This window comes from Scylla paramamosain, chromosome 24, assembly GCF_035594125.1.
Source record: "Scylla paramamosain isolate STU-SP2022 chromosome 24, ASM3559412v1, whole genome shotgun sequence".
Classification (NCBI taxonomy): Eukaryota; Metazoa; Arthropoda; class Malacostraca; order Decapoda; family Portunidae; genus Scylla; species Scylla paramamosain.
The window spans coordinates 21,010,608-21,027,052 of NC_087174.1; the positions used below are offsets into that span (position 1 = coordinate 21,010,608).

Consider the following 16,445-nt stretch of genomic DNA (forward strand, 5'->3'; position numbering starts at 1 on the left):
ACTTTTTTAATTGACGTCAGGCTGCGATTGTATCATTAGCTCACAGCAATTAACAGGCGAGTGAGGAAGAACACACAGAGTTTATCTGGGTGAAGGGGAGGGAAACGGGGACACACAGAGAGACCTGAAGTAAAATGGAAAACAAACATGAAAGGGAAGAAAAATAAACGAAGGTGAGCAGACTAAAAGGTAAAAAAGAGACTGAAAGCATGGAAAGTTTCGTCTTTAAAGCTGAGGAAATGACCCAGAAAACCACGGCAGAGGAGGGAGAGGAAGAAGCCAGAGGAGGGAGGAGGCGTGGGTGGGAGAGAGAGAGAGAGAGAGAGAGAGAGAGAGAGAGAGAGAGAGAGAGAGAGAGAGAGAGAGAGAGAGAGAGAGAGAGAGAGAGAGAGAGAGAGAGAGAGAGAGAGATCAGGAAAAAAGAGGCTAAAGAAGGGACCATTAATGACAAAGAAAACACGGGAGAAGGAGAAGAGTGGAAGGAGAACACGTTAGTATATCACACCCACACCCAGAGCGCGTCACATCAGCCTCCTGCAAGCCACGAGGCACCAGCAGGCAGGGAAGGAGGCTGAGGGAAGCGGGCACAGCAAGAGGAGCGTGGCAGGAGCGCAGGCTGGTGACAGTAAGAAATTTGTAGCGTTCACTTTTCAGAGGGTGAAGGAGAGAGAGAGAGAGAGAGAGAGAGAGAGAGAGAGAGAGAGAGAGAGAGAGAGAGAGAGAGAGAGAGAGAGAGAGAGAGAGAGAGAGAGAGAGAGAGAGAGAGAGAGAGAGAAACGGAAGATATACCAACTAAATTTATACTGTGCGTCATAATGTAATATCTACATATGACTTGAGCTTGTTAAGATCTATTTTCAACCTCCCGGCAATGTCCTGGCACGGGAGAGACGTGTATTAATGCCCCTCACATCACCAGCAGCCTACCGTAGCGGCGTCACTCTTCCCAGCACCCACAGTTTCGTCAGCCGGTGAAATGGAACACTTTCTAATGATGATGGCGGAGAGGCACGCGTCAGTTTGAGCGACAGAGGCTCACCCGGTCTCTGGTTACAGGCCGAGCTCATATCAAGTCTCTGCCTCTCCCTCTCTCTCTCTCCCAGCCTCCCTCAGCCGCCCCGAGTCCTGACCTGATGCAATCCTGCGGTCAAAGAGGCAAAGAGGCGAGCAAGAGATCCCGGAGAGTGGCAGCGCTGGCCTCTCTGTGCCCGACCACTCAGCCCCATCCGCTCGCAGTAAACGTTCACCCCGATAGACTTTATGAAGCATGGGACATTTATGCTCGCTCATATGGTCTTTATGAAGCTTCGGCGTGCTCTCCTCGCTAGGGACACCAACAGTCTCTTAGGGCGTGAGGGCGACCACTTTTTTCCGTCGCTGCTGGGTGTCTGAGCGTCTCTTTTTCACTCAAGTGGTGCGTCGTGGTGGCTGCCTGTGCCTGCTCTGCCTGGTGGCCGCGTGACGTAGCCTTGCTGGGATACACGAACTGAATCAAGGGGTTTACTGTGTGGTGAACTTCTCAGACTTAATAATGGACTTCAGTTACTGGTACTAAATTGGTTTCCGTTTTTTTTTATTTTCCTATTTCACTTTCTTTAAGATAGGCAACTTAGCGAGGTTGTTCTTCATTTGTCATTGGTTGACCACGTGTAAGAAGTCTTTGATAAAGCTTTGTGTTTCACAGATGAATATTTGTTTGTATGATTATTCACGTCCTCAAAGAAAGGATAATATGATATATTATTGCAATTTTATAAGGCACCGGTTTGAAAAGTTACATTCTACTTGTTAGTCTGTCGCTAAAACTCAGTATTTTTTTATCTACAACAACACAACAAAAGAACACATGAAAGCATACCAACATAAGAAAATAGTAAGACTGCAACAATAACGACATTCAAAACACATCAACAAGGTACCAGCATAGATAACAATAACAACAAGAGCAGCAGCATAACAACAATACTTATAAAAAAAAACACTAATAAGAAAAGAAAAAAAAATGATTAGTTCCCTTTTTATTTTTTTCTGAGTCATAACACCAATATAAGCGAAGCTCCATTACACTCCAGCTCTTCATAATGCTGTGAAACTAACACTTACTCCTCTTCTTTCCTCTTTTCTTCTTTATTAGCTCCGCTTCCTCTTAATTTTCTCCCTCCATTGTTTATTAACTCATACCTTCTCCTCCTCCTCCTCCTCTGCGTTTAAACCACAAGTCTCTCTCTCTCTCTTTTCTCTTCTACTCTTATACTTCCCACTTCATGTATATAAACTCAATTTACTACTTTCCCTTATGGTTTTCTCAAGTTAAAAGTACCAGACAGTCTCAGAGATGCTCAGTACTCACCGATGGAGTTTGTCACGCTACCCGTCTCTCTGCTTGAAGTTCGTGGCGTTTACCTGTTGATGAGATACAAGATTACCTGTCTGTATTTGTCTGTCTGTTATACACCTCCTTCTGCTCCTCCTCTTCCTCCTTTTCTTCTCATTCTACTCCTAGTTCTTGTTCATACTTTTATTTTCTTTAATATTAAAAGGACTAACATTGTCAAAAAAAGATCTGTTGCTGTTTGTTGCTTAGTTTTCCTTTCTATACCTTCTCTTCCTACTACTACTACTACTACTACTACTACTACTACTACTACTACTACTACTACTACTATTACTACTACTTCTACTACTGGTGGTGGTGGTGCTGCTACTACTACTGCTACTACCGCTACTACTACAGCAAATACTTAGCAAGAAAAAAAAAGGGTTTGTTACTGTTTGCTTTCCTTACTTTTCCTTTGTATTCCTCCTCCTTCTCCTCCTACTCCTCCTCCTTCTCCTCCTCCTCCTCCTCCTCCTCCTCCTCCTCCTCCTCCTCCTCCTCCTCCTCCTCCTCCTCCTCCTACTGCTACTACTACAACTACTACTACTACTACTACTACTACTAGAACTATTACAATGGTGTAGTTCTAAGGCAAGTCGACTGGCCGACTTCTAGTAACAATAATAAAGATAACAATGCGTTTTAATAGATATTATTTAAAGGTGATAAGTATTTATATAATAGTCATAACAATAAAGTCTTATTAGCACGGAAGCCTTACCGTAACTCACACAGGTAAGCTTAATTATTGCTACATCTTCCCTTAGGTATGCACACACACACACACTCTCACTCTCTCTCTCTCTCTCTCTCTCTCTCTCTCTCTCTCTCTCTCTCTCTCTCTCTCTCTCTCATACAGATAAATAAATAAATACAACGACAGGTAAACAGATAGGAATATGTACATATGTAGGAACTAAATACACACACTATGTATCCAATGACAAAAAAAAAATGCAAATAAACAAGTTAAACATAAATCTTCACTAACATTAGATAAACACACATACACACACACACACACACACACACACACACACACACACACACACACACACACACACACACACACACACACACACACACACACAAGAATTCTTCACTTCTAACACCATTCAGTTAACATCTGCAATGAATAACAAGCTAATAAAACAAAAGACAAAAATCATGAGTGAGTACAGAACAAAATAAAACGCACCAATTTACTGAGCAGGCGTGACCGACCAGGAGGAAAGGGGAGGAAGGGGACGGGGCGATGAATGGCGGTGAGTAGCGATGAATGACGTGTTTGCCAGTTCACGCAATCAGGACAGTAATCATATGCTCCTGTTCATTACGTGATTCTTGCTGCGAGGTGACGAGGGACAGTCACGGTCACTGGTCAAAATTCAAGTGACGAATCTTGCTCAGTGTTCAGTTTCTCTCAGTCTGAAGTCTTCTCACCTGGTAAGAATTAATTACGTATCAATATTTTGGAGGAACTAAGACTGAAAGAAAATACAAAACAAAGTAGAAATAAGTACAGCAGACAACTTGTAACCACGACTGTACACTAGAAATTACTCCACCCATTCATCCCGCCTTCGTGGACCACAGCTGTTACCTCCCGTACCCCGGTGAGCGGTACACCTCACTATTATAAAAATTAATATGTTGCTAACTAGTACGTGTGGGGAAATAACATGTTTACGCCGGTGCCACATAACGGATCCAGCACCGCGGCGCCTCATTTGCCGCCGCTGAGGCCACCTCGGTGAAGGAAATAAACAACAAGTCTGACGTACTGCTTCCCTGGGTTACAAGTGTCCCTGAATCTAATTTTGAAGAGCAGCAGCGTCAAATGAAATAAGACGCGAGGTATATACACAGCTCACAGAAGCAAGTGCAGGAGACTCACAACGCCACCTGCATTCCGCGGAGGGTTTCTGGCGTCGCCGGAGCGCTAAGGTCGAGTCGGGCAGTGGTAAATGGTAGCGGCGTCTCCTTTCATAACTCGACTCGACATATTGCCAGGATGCTTCGTCTTTACCGTGCCGGGGTGGGGCGGGGCGGGGCAGCCTCCTCCGTGGAGCGCAGCGGGAACCCAGTACTCGGTCACCCTCACAATAATTCCCCTCCTCAGCAAGACGCAACATGGACGCAGAGAGAAATCCATTTTGGCACAGCTCACCCTTTTTACCATAAAGCCGCGGAGGATCCCACAGCAGTCGCGGGGAGGCTGAAATAATACTGATGACGGGGAGCGAACGCAGCACTCCAGGTAATAGTTTTCATAAGAATCTCACTCCCCGCGTATTATTCCTGAAGAGCGAGCTGAGCGTCCCCGATGTTCTGGTGCTGTACCCTAAAGAGTCTCCTTTCTAGGTGGTTCTTAACGCCCGGTAGGAAGGAATGAGTGTATAATGAGGCACTTGGCAAAACACAGGCCAACAACACTCGTTACTTGTGAACCTTGAGTCAATCTGTGGGAGAATATCATTCAGAGAGAGAGAGAGAGAGAGAGAGAGAGAGAGAGAGAGAGAGAGAGAGAGAGAGAGAGAGAGAGAGAGAGAGAGAGAGAGAGAGTTCTAATTCACAGTCCAATTTACTTCTCCAGATGAGCTAACACTTTCTAAAAAAAAAAAAGAAAAAGAAAAAGAAAAAGAAAAAGAAAGGAAATACAAGAGCAGAGAACATTTTAGACGAGGCAGAAAAGTAAGGCAAGGCAGCCAGAATACTTTAGCAGTTTGTGCTGCGGCAATAATTAACCTTTAGACAGTAAAAATATAAAACAAAAATAGTCAGGTACAACATTTCCGATCAGCATTATAATCTTACGTTCCCCACTTGTACTTTCCCTGGCGCCCTGTGACCTCGCTGTTGTGGCGCCAGAACGTGCAATCAATCAATGGATGTACACTTTTTGACAGGATTACTTGTGTGTGTGTGTGTGTGTGTGTGTGTGTGTGTGTGTGTGTGTGTGTGTGTGTGTGTGTGTGTGTGTGAGTGTGTGTTTGTCAATTCCTCCATGATATTTTTAATGATACTAGTATGGACTGCAACACTTCTGCCCTTTCTGAATCTTATATTTTGTGGTTAATCTTATTATAAAGCTGTAGTCAATAATCTAATGCTACTACTACTACTACTACTACTACTACTACTACTGGTTGTGTGTGTGTGTGTGTGTGTGTGTGTGTGTGTGTGTGTGTGTGTGTGTGTGTGTGTGTGTGTGTGTGTGTGTGTTAATATTTACACTTATTTATTCCTTAATATACCTTCAATTTTAATGCCATTTTTTTGCCCCTTAAAAGACTTCTTGAGATGAAGGAAGCCAGCTCAGTCTCAGTACCACGTCTATCAACACCCAAAAGACTCGCACCTGAGCCCTTTCTTGCACTCCCCATTACGTGCGTCTTATCTTTTTATTCTAGAAAATTATTTTATATGGATCATACGCGAGCACATGTAATTAGACGCATTATAAAATCTTTACCCGTTCTTTTGCATGATAAGAATTTGTTTTTAATGATGGACCATTAAAAAAAAACTGCAATTCTTTAGTATAAGTCTGAGTGAAAGAAACGCAATACAATGTGTCAGTTTTTTTTTCTTACCTGAGGATTAAAAGTTCTCTGCTGTCAAAATAATTCTCCCGTTTTTCGATTTTTTAAATGCTTTTTTTTTATACCAGATTAGCGTTTTTCCCAACAGTATAGTACTTATAATCAAACACTCTCTATTTATCAGTGACGGAAAATTCTCTTCCTACAAGGCGAGAGGAACGTGAGAAACAGCACAGCACAAAACACTTTCTATCTACACACCAGTGACACATGTGAGGGAAAATTCAATTCCTGCACCGCGACAGGAACAACTCAATACAAAATAACGGGCCGCTACTATCCCAAAATCCTCTTCATTACCAAAGTTGGGATCAAGAACCTCGCGAGTCATCGAAGTGAGGCTGCTAATGTTTAGTGTTCCTGGAAGTGGCTGATCGTGGCGGCGGCGGCGGCGGCGGCGCTGGTGGTGGTGGTGGTAGTGGTGGTGCCGACGAAGTTTCCTACTCATGGTTGGGTGTGAGTGACGCCTCTACCAGTCTGTTTACTCAGTCTGCCTCACGTTACTGAAGATCAACAGCGAGGCCTGAAGCTGGTGTAACCCTAGAGAGAGAGAGAGAGAGAGAGAGAGAGAGAGAGAGAGAGAGAGAGAGAGAGAGAGAGAGAGAGAGAGAGAGAGAGAGAGAGAGAGAGAGAGAGAGAGAGAGAGAGAGAGAGTGTGTGTTATACTTCTTTCCTTCTTTTCTTTATGTATGGAATTTTGACAATTAATTCCTTCTTTCTTCAGGAGTGAAAAGCCTAATTAATTTCCCAATCAGGTGCCTGTGTGTGTGTGTGTGTGTGTGTGTGTGTGTGTGTGTGTGTGTGTGTGTGTGTGTGTGTGTGTGTGTGTGTGTGTGTGATTGGTGTATCCTAACAGGTGACCAGGCTGAAGAAGAGGAAAGAAAATGAAGCAGAAAAGGTTATCAGATCCAAAGCTTATCGATATTATAAACACATTTCTAGCGATATCAGTTTTACAGCGCGGTTCTTCCTTCACACCCTTCTGGCCGCCTTACATTGCTGCAATTAGGCATATATGGACCTGTACTCTTATACACCTTGCTCTCTCATCGGACGTATTAACAAAGGCCAGAGAGATGGTCACTCGTGTTATAATTAGTGTTTTTTCTACTGATGTATGAATCGTTGTTAAATCACCATTAGAATCATGAGAAGTCTTTGAAAATCCCTATACAATTTCTCCTAAAGCTTGTAAGATGCATGAGATCGATGAAGTTATGTTTAAAAATACAATCTTTATTTAGGCTCGTATCCTTGAAACGCTGTGTCCTCTTACCTCGAGTGTCATCAAAGGCTACACATGATATGCCGAATTCTCATGTTTTTTTTTTTTTCTTGGCGATGCAAAATCCTTGCTAGTCAATCACTAGAATTGTGAAAACTGTTTAAGAATCTCACTCATCACCACACGAGCCTGTTAAAAGTAATGCAAAGAAGCTGAGGTGATGATTTTTTTTTTTTATTGGTGATATTGAAATCTTACTAAACTGTCACTAGAGTTATGGAGTCTTAAAAAATCTCACTTACCACCACACGAGCCTGTTCAAAATAATAATAAAAAAATAAATAAATAAAACACTGATATGATGAAGAAAACAAAAATGTAACCTATTCTCTAACTGTGACTTACGCATTACCTAACTTACAAGCTCACATTTAGAGAGTCAATCCATAGGGAGGATAACTGTTAAACGACCGGCCGATTCACTTCTTTTTCTAATGGAAGAGTATGAATATATGCGAACAGATAAACAAGGGGGGAGTGAAGCAGCTTGTTCCCTCTGGCTCGTGACGAAGGGAACCTCACGAGACGCCCTTATGATAGTAATTGTACTCAAAGATGATTTGCTTGTTTGGGGACACTTCTGACTTTTCAGCTGTTGTTTGTGTTACTTTGTGGGAGTGGTGGTGGTGGTGGTGGTGATGGTAATAGTGTAGTAGTAGTAGTAGTAGTAGTAGTAGTAGTAGTAGTAGTAGTAGTAGTAGTAGTAGTAGTAGGTAATAATAATACCAGTAGTGATAAAAGCAGTAGCAGCAGCAGCAGCAGCAGCAGTAGTAGTAGAAGTAGTAGTAGTAGTAGTAGTAGTAGTAGTAGTAGTAGTAGTAGTAGTAGTAGTAATGTTGTTGTTGTTGTTGTTGTTGTTGTTGTTGTTGTTGTTGTTGTCGTCGTCGTCGTTGTTGTAGGACCATTTACTGTTATCCTCACCACTACTACCACCACCACCACCACCACTACCACCACCACCACCACTCACTACAATCATCTCCATTACCACCCCCACTATTACTTCCAATATTATCAGCGGGTGCATGGGCGCGGCCGTAAATCTTACTTCCCACCCAGCGGCTTTATAGAGAAAAGAATTGTTGGGCGGCGGCGCGACCATTGAGGGAGAGGAAAATATGGTGGCGGGCGGCGCGGGTTGGCCAGTCAGCCGGACCGTGCGAGGAGGAACGTGAGGAAAATTTATTAATATTTAGGGCTAGACTGAATGTGATCCTTTCTCCCTCTTCCCTCTTTCCTCTTCGCTCTCTCCATCCCTCCTCTACCTCCTATCGGGCTCTTTATTCCTTTTTTTCTTCCTTTCTTCCTTATTCTCTACGTCACTTCCTTCTTTTTGTTTCACTTCCTTCCTGTCTTTCCTGCTTTATCCCTATCTTTGTTTTTCCTTGCTTCCTTCCTTCATCTCTTCTTTCCTTCTCTTCCTCCTTCCTACCTGCGTCACTTCCGCTTCTTGTGCCTTCATTTCACTCTCCTCTCATCTTCCTCCTCCCTTCCTTCTTGATTTTTCTTTTTTTTTTTTCGTCCTTTCCTCCCTTCCTTCCTCTCTGCCTCACTTCCCCCTACTGTGTCTTCATTTTACTCTCCTTTCCTATTGCTCCTTTCTTGCTTCTTGATTTTCTTTGTCTTTCTTACCTGACTTTTCCTTCCTCCCTGCCTTTCTTTGCCCTCCGCCTTCGTTATTTTCCCTTATTTCATTCTTTCTTTTCCCTCTCCTTCCTTTCTTCCTTCTCGTTTTTCTCCTTTTATTTTTATTTTCTAATTTTCTTTTCCTTCCTTATTTCCTTTCTCTCTCCCTTTCTTTCTTTTTATTTTTCCTTCATTTTACTATACTTTGCTTCCGCTCCTTTTCTTTGCTTTCTACAATCCTCCTAATTTTATTCTTTATTTCTATTTCCTTCACTCCTTCCTATTCTCCCTTCATTGTTTTCAGTATTTTCCTCCATTTCTACATTTCTCCTTCATTTCCACCATTATGCATCTTTCACCCCTGCTCTTCTTCCTTCCTCCCTGCCTCTCGTTCTTCCCAATTTCACTTCTCCAGTCTTTTCTCATTTGTTCACTTCTTAACCTTCCTTTCATTCATTCATTCCTCCCACGCTCCCATCTGTGCATCCTTTTCTTCATTCTTCCTCCCCCATTCCATTCCAGGCTATTGTTTTTCATTCATTCCTACCTCACTGTTGCAATCTTTTCCCTTTCTTTCATTCCCTAACCTTCCTTCCTCAGATGCATTTCCTCCCCCTGTGTATAATTTCCTTCATTCCTCTTTCCCCATTCCATTCCTGAGATATGGCGCTTTCCTTTCCTTTCCGCTCTCAGTTTCAGTTTCACCCTCCACAATCCCCGTCACATCAATAATCATTCCTAAGCGAGATTGCGTTATAATAAATACGATAAATCCACCTCTATCTCGTTCCCCTATTCATCCATCCATCCATCCATCTATTAACCTCCTGCGATGTCCCTGTGAGGTGATGAAAGTAGATGAAGGTTTTCGTTTTCATCCTCCTTCTATTTTACACACATTTAATATCCTGTTTGTGATTGATTCTTAGGGTTATTTGTTCTGCATCTCATTGCCCGCCCTTAGAAGTGGATCTCAATATTGGGGTGTCGATGGAATGGAAAGGGAGAGAGAGAGAGAGAGAGAGAGAGAGAGAGAGAGAGAGAGAGAGAGAGAGAGAGAGAGAGAGAGAGAGATGAAGAGAGAGAGAGAGAGAGAGAGAGAGAGAGAGAGAGAGAGAGAGAGAGAATGAACCCCATATACACACACACACACACACACACACACACACACACACACACACACACATACACACGAATGCAAAGACATACATAACAAAAATAATAAAAAATACTCAACACAGTATCCTACACTGATGATGTTTGGCACTTGACACAGGAATCTTAGAAGCCTCAGCCGCCTCACAGCACCCACGTTCAAGTCTCCAGGTGTGGCAGTGAGGCGCTGGTGACACGATCATCAAGCTGCTAATGAATGTGTACGAGTCTCCGCTGCCGCCCCGCACGTCATTACGAGGCGCGCTGCTACCATTTCCTCGTCTAGGGATGTTTATGAAGTTTTCGTACAGGTAACACGATATATGAAAAAAGAACCGCCACTTTACCTTTGGATGCCACCGTGGAAGCTGACAGGTGACGGAGGGAGGAGGGGGGGTAACAGATGGTTTCTTCTTCCCATCCAAGGTGGAGGTGGAACTTAGAATCGATTCTAAGGAACGTCTTGTTGTGATTGAATACGAATAAAACGTTTAAAGTTGTGCAGGGAGGAAGGACGTTCTTTGTGCGGGGCGACGTGAGTGGCGAGGGTCGATGGCTGCGAGAGGGAGCAGGATGCACCGAGTGTCGCGGCCCATTACAGGATGTCAGGTGAACGACGAGACGAGGCCCGGACGCGTGGGTGGTGACCCCTGGGGGTCCACCCCGGCCCGCCTCGTGCCCTGGACAGATGTGAATGAAGGGAGACACCGGACGGAAGGGAAAAATGACCCAATGATTTCCTTATAAAGCAGCAGAGATGACAGGACACTAGTATAGGACGTCACGGCGAGACAGGACGCCCCAGGGACTCGTGGCAGACAATTACCTGCGAGACAAACTCGTTAATCGATTGTCCCAGATTAGACAAAGACATCATGACGCAGTGGTGATGTGCACATTCATAACTCCACACTGGATGATGTGCGAGGTGGAGATAATGTTGCGGTGGAGGACGAGGGGAGACCAGTGGTGGTGAGGCTGGTCGCGTGTTGTGGAGGCGGCCGGCAGATGGCAGGTAGGAGGTGGCGGGCGGTGGTGACGGCGAGGTCGGGGTCTCCAGCGGGTGCGCGAGCCAGTACTGAGTGGCGCCCTCCGCTGTGTGAACCTCCGCGGGTGTTCCTCGTGCGTGCTGTGAGAGGCCGGCCAGTACCATGTTGCCGTGACCTCCTGTGTGTGTGTTGCAGTGTGCTGCAGTGGTGCTTCCTCTGACGCTTCTTCCTTGCGTCCCTCTTGAATTGTTAAACGCTCAACTACTCGAGCTATGGGAAAGGCGCCACCTTTATCTTCTACCATCACCATCACTCTCACACCCTCCATCATCACCAAACTCACGACCTGCTCCCGTCACCACCGCCGCCGCCTTCGGGCCCATCCATCATCACATCTTCCATCTATATCATCAGACACGTGCCAAGGGCGTCGCCACAACTGCAGGAATCAACTCTAACACCGCTAGCACCATGTCCCTCAGGAGCTTACATCGCAGAATTAGCGGGTAAGGTTGCTTGGGTCCTCGATCACCACTACCCACACTGGCCGCCTCATCACTTTATCATGCCCTCCCCCACCCACCACCACCACCACCCCCCTGTCTGCCGTGACTCACCCGTCCCCGTCCCCATCACCACACCGTCCCCGAGTGCTCAGGCAGAAAACAAAGGAAAGCTCATCCCAGGAGAAGATGAGAATCAGAGACTTTTTAAAATAGCGTCTGAGATCAAAACCACTCCATGCGAGATACAGCCGGTAAGAGGAAAGTTAAGGGTAATGCTTCGCTCGATAAGCCAGCAGTTGTGGAGGCGGGTGCGCGATACAGTGGCAGGAAAGCTTCGTCTGTCCCGTCACTGACACATCCACACCCACATCCGCCTCTCCTTCGTCATTTACGCTGGAACTAAATCTGTGTGACTAATTCGCCGTATACGCAAGACAGGAACGGAACCAAAGCGTATATGTGGCGTGCGAAACCAGTTCTATGAGTACCTGTTAACAATAGGTGCAAGTAGTGACTGAGGGAAAGACCGAATAGGGGATACGAAACTGAAGGGAGTGAGAGGTCATGAATGGCTAAGGAAAGGAGGGTGATAAGGGGACTCTGGGGGAAGACAACGGGAGACAGAGTACGAGTATGTGTTTGGGAATAAAAACAAACAGGCTTGGGATGGTGGATGAGATAATATTGATGTGATGTGGGAGGGAGGGTCATGAAGGGTGGATGTAAGGGAAGGGAAAGAGGATTGATTTGAGTAGGGGACAGTTGAGTGGCACGACGGGAGGAGAATAAATATTGGGGCCATAGCAGGGAGGAAAGGGGAAGAGGGGAAAGAAAGGGCGGTGGTGGAGGGAAACGCGCCGCACCTCTAACGTAACACTAGAGTTGGAAAGCAAATAATAAGTTTCTCAATTCTGTCTGTTCTTTCCGTCATTCTTTCGTTCAGACAACTATGAGAGGAGAATCAGACATGCGTACGTAAATATACATAAATATGAGCGCACACACACACACACACACACACACACACACACACACACACACACACACACACACACACATTTACTACATCACCACACAAAAGGAAACAAAACAAACAAACAAACAAATTCTCTTCTTAACTTAACCTAACTTAACCATCATGAGACTAATTCAGTAAGTGGCAAAACCTACTTGACCGGAGGCAGCACTGAGAGATAAGGGTCATACTTGTTGCTCGGGCGACGGAAACACACGGCAACTTACCAGGCGGACAGTCACTATAGATATTCATGGTTCTTTCCTCATCTTATTTCTTGTAAGTGGCGAGCGAGATGTTGATGTGTTGCATATACCGGTAATCGTGAATCAAGGTGGAATTATAGTGTTTGGTGCTGTGGATGGTGTTTAGTGGAGTGCATTTCTTTCGTATCCGTGTGATAATTATTGATGGCTGGAAAGAAAGTGTTTTTGATAGCATTACTTTTATCTATTTATTTATTTATTTATTTATTTTTTTTTTGTGTGTATTTGTGATTTTTTATTGAGTTTAAGCTATTTATGAAATCCATCCACTGGTCTACTTTCATGTATATGTATTTTGGGGCGAGCTACGTTTTATTTAGTTACATCTATTAGAAGGTTTAAAAATTATGTTTATTCATTTACATTTTTTTCGGTTCTGCGTGTGTGGTAGTGGGAAGTGATGAGAGGGTGGTGTGGGTGGGTGAGTTAGTGGCTGTGTGTGCGGGTGGGTGGGTGGGTGGGTGGATGTGCCTAGGAGTGGAGCTGGAGTGGATGGGGAGTGGGGTGGGGGATGGGTGCAGGTGTGTACACGCGCCACCTTTAGTATCATGTCACAAATCAGAGCAGCAGACAGGTGCGCGGCGGCAGGTGGGCGGCAGGTGGCAGCAAGTTTGGATGCTACAATATTTCGCTCCGCGGTGTGGCAGAGGCTGTGCGTCCCCCTGGTGAGGGTCACTGCGCCTGGCTGTCTCATGAGCTGCTCCGGAATTCCACGTGTACTGAAGTGACTGAAATGTTTCACTGGAAATAAAAAAAAAAAGTGCTAACTGAATTTACTGGTTTACGTAAATTACCTGAATCGAGTCAGTAGTGTAAATGATGTAAACTGAAGCCAACAACTCAACAGGTTTGTATGAGTAATGCCTCAGACTTGCACTGCATTACGATCTCCAAACTTAGGAATAATAATACAACTGTCTCTGCAGAAGAAATACGAAGTTGTAGAAGGAAAGGATAAAATGTGGGAACATTGCGAAGATGTGTCCCTCATGACTGACGCTTGGCGGAAATTCCCAGAAATGAGAACTGAATCTTGTGCTTCGAAATGGAAATGCGGACTTTATTTTGTGATTTGAAAGAATGAATGGAGTCAAATATTGAGTGTAATGACTCAACATTCCACGTAGTACTCGTACATAAACACGGTCGCTTCTAAATACCATTGCTGTTTATTTCATCGGCTGTAACAATTCAGTACTGAAGTGATCACTCGTCCATTCATGACAAAATACCCAAGTCCCGCCACATGCCCTGTGTTGTGTAGCCGCCTTTGACGTGACATTAACTCCTTGCCAACATGAACAGGCTTCGCACACTTCAAAGAATATAACATTAGGGAAAATACAAGAATATAATATGCCCGCACGTGGCATTGCCTATATTTTTTACTTCATCTGCCTAATATTTTGTACTAACTTCATCATCACCATCTCTCGTCACCGAAGAGGCAAGAATTCAATATGCCTGTACATAACATTTTGTATTCTGTATTTCCGCCTGCCTATGACTTAAACTCTTTCAGGAAGGAGCTTCAAGACACGTGACTATCTAACTCTGGACTTGCTTTCCGACCGTCCTCTTAACAGACTGGCACCTTTATTGAGCCTTTCCCCATTTTATTTTGCACTTGGTTTGCGCCTCTTACATTAAAAACCCTTTGTATTGTTTTCCTTTATTTACTTTACAATATTCTCGTAACTCGCTCGCTACCATCACCACCTCTCTTCATTAAACAAACAAGAAACCTTACAAGACTCACAAGTGACAATCTTTTTATTTTTATATTTGTTGCACTTCATTGCGCTTCCACCATCAAGCAAGAATGAAGCTAATACACTTATACTTGCCAATCCCTGTAGTTTTCTTTATTTCCCTTACAGTTTAACCCTTTCGCCGCCATCACTGCCTCTCCTCACTAGACAAACAAGAAACCCGTAGACCTACACGTAACACTCCATGTATTTTTTTTTCCTCACGCTTTCATCTCGTTGCCTCTCTTCCAATACGCGGCAACCCATGCATTTTTTTAAAATTTTCTTTACACTAACTGTAGTCACCATCACTGCGTCTCCCATACGTGACAATCCTAACTTTTTTTTTATTTTCCGTACATCTTAACTTTCTCGTCACCACTACTGCCTCTCGTCCTGCACGTGCCAATACTCGCATTTTTCTTGATTTCCCAACACGTTAACTCTCTCGTCACCACCAATGCCTCTCGTCGGCAAGCAAGGCGCCAGCACTCAGTCAGTCCGAGGCGCCGCGGGTGGAGGGCCCGAGGGAAGCATCCAGGGCGGGGCGGAGGAGAATCACGGGCCACCAAGGTCGTCTCATCGGCGGTAATGACTCGTTATGAAGGCCGCAGCCACGCCACGTCCGCCTCATAACTCACTGGTGTGGGTGACATTAATTCCTGTATGCTCCTCACGCCCACATATCGCGGACACTCACTGACTCAGCCCCTCCCACGCCCACGCCAAGTCTTGTTAAAGATCGATGATATATTTTTTTTATTACTCTCTCTCTCTCTCTCTCTCTCTCTCTCTCTCTCTCTCTCTCTCTCTCTCTCTCTCTCTCTCTCTCTCTCTCTCTCTCTCTCTCCCTGCCGGCTGATGGAGGGAGGGCCGCCTGTCTCCTGTCCCGCTGCTCACTTTGCCTCGTAAAAAAGGAGTGTTCACATTTTCGTTCACGTGCTGCACGATGGAACGACCTTACGTGTGTGTGTGTGTGTGTGTGTGTGTGTGTGTGTGTGTGTGTGTGTGTGTGTGTGTGTGTGTGTGTGTGTGTGTGTGTGTGTGTGTGTGTGTGCATGCGATCAAGTAAGGGTCGTCATGATTGCTTCACGATAACACTTTAAAATTTACTTATTTATTTTAACGTGCTACAATCATTAAAAAAAGAAAAAAAAAATCGCCAGGAGAAGCAAGCAAGGTTTACACGCACTGTTTGCTGAGCCGCCACCGCCGAGTGCATCCAGTCCGCCGCACTGTGAACTGCCTCGCCGCTCATGTGGACATCAATAAACACTTGATATTTACGTCAGCGAAATGTATCCTTGACGGGGCGCTCCACCTGGTCTGCGAATGTCATCCCGCCGATCGAACAAGGCGGCCGGTGAGCGTTCAATATGCGCCCCCGTTGACGACCATGTGGACTGTAGCATTTCAAATCATAAACAAGAGAGTCATGCGGTGCAGCCTTTGTAGTGAGACCACACAGGGCCTACCTCTGGAGACTTCAGCAGGGAATATGTGTTGCTTTGCTCTTTTGGGTGTCTAAAGGATTTCTTGGGGAGCTCAGTGGATCCTCTTTGGTAAATCTGGTGGGTGGTTTGGGTGATTTAATCTGAGTTCCTTCTCATATACTGAATGAACTGCATTTTTCTGGACTACACGGATTCCTGGAAACATTCGCGTGAGACAAGATGAGAGGAATAATGTGGGTTCAGTGGATTCTCTAAGTAAATCCTGTACATGATTTGAGAGAGTTCCTTTGTGTTATTTCCCATGCACTGTACCAACTGCACTTCCTTGGATGAGTCTTTGGAAACATTCATGTGAGTGCAGATGATAAGCGTAGGAGAGGGGGGGATTGAGTCCAGCGGATCTTCTGAGTAAATCC

At 44.8% G+C, this 16,445-nt stretch overlaps 1 protein-coding gene across 1 annotated transcript in view; it reads right to left on the bottom strand.

Annotated features, from left to right (window-relative positions):
• The window catches only part of LOC135112872 (protein phosphatase Mn(2+)-dependent 1K-like), a 182,315-nt gene extending 178,495 nt beyond the window's left edge, over nt 1–3,820 (bottom strand). The window contains exons 1-2 of the mRNA XM_064027799.1: nt 3,576–3,820; nt 2,351–2,403 (exon numbers count right to left, since the gene is read on the bottom strand). The gene's annotated coding sequence lies outside the window, so the exon portion shown is untranslated. The remainder of the gene's footprint in view (nt 1–2,350; nt 2,404–3,575) is intronic.
• Between the last annotated feature and the right edge of the window lie 12,625 nt (nt 3,821–16,445).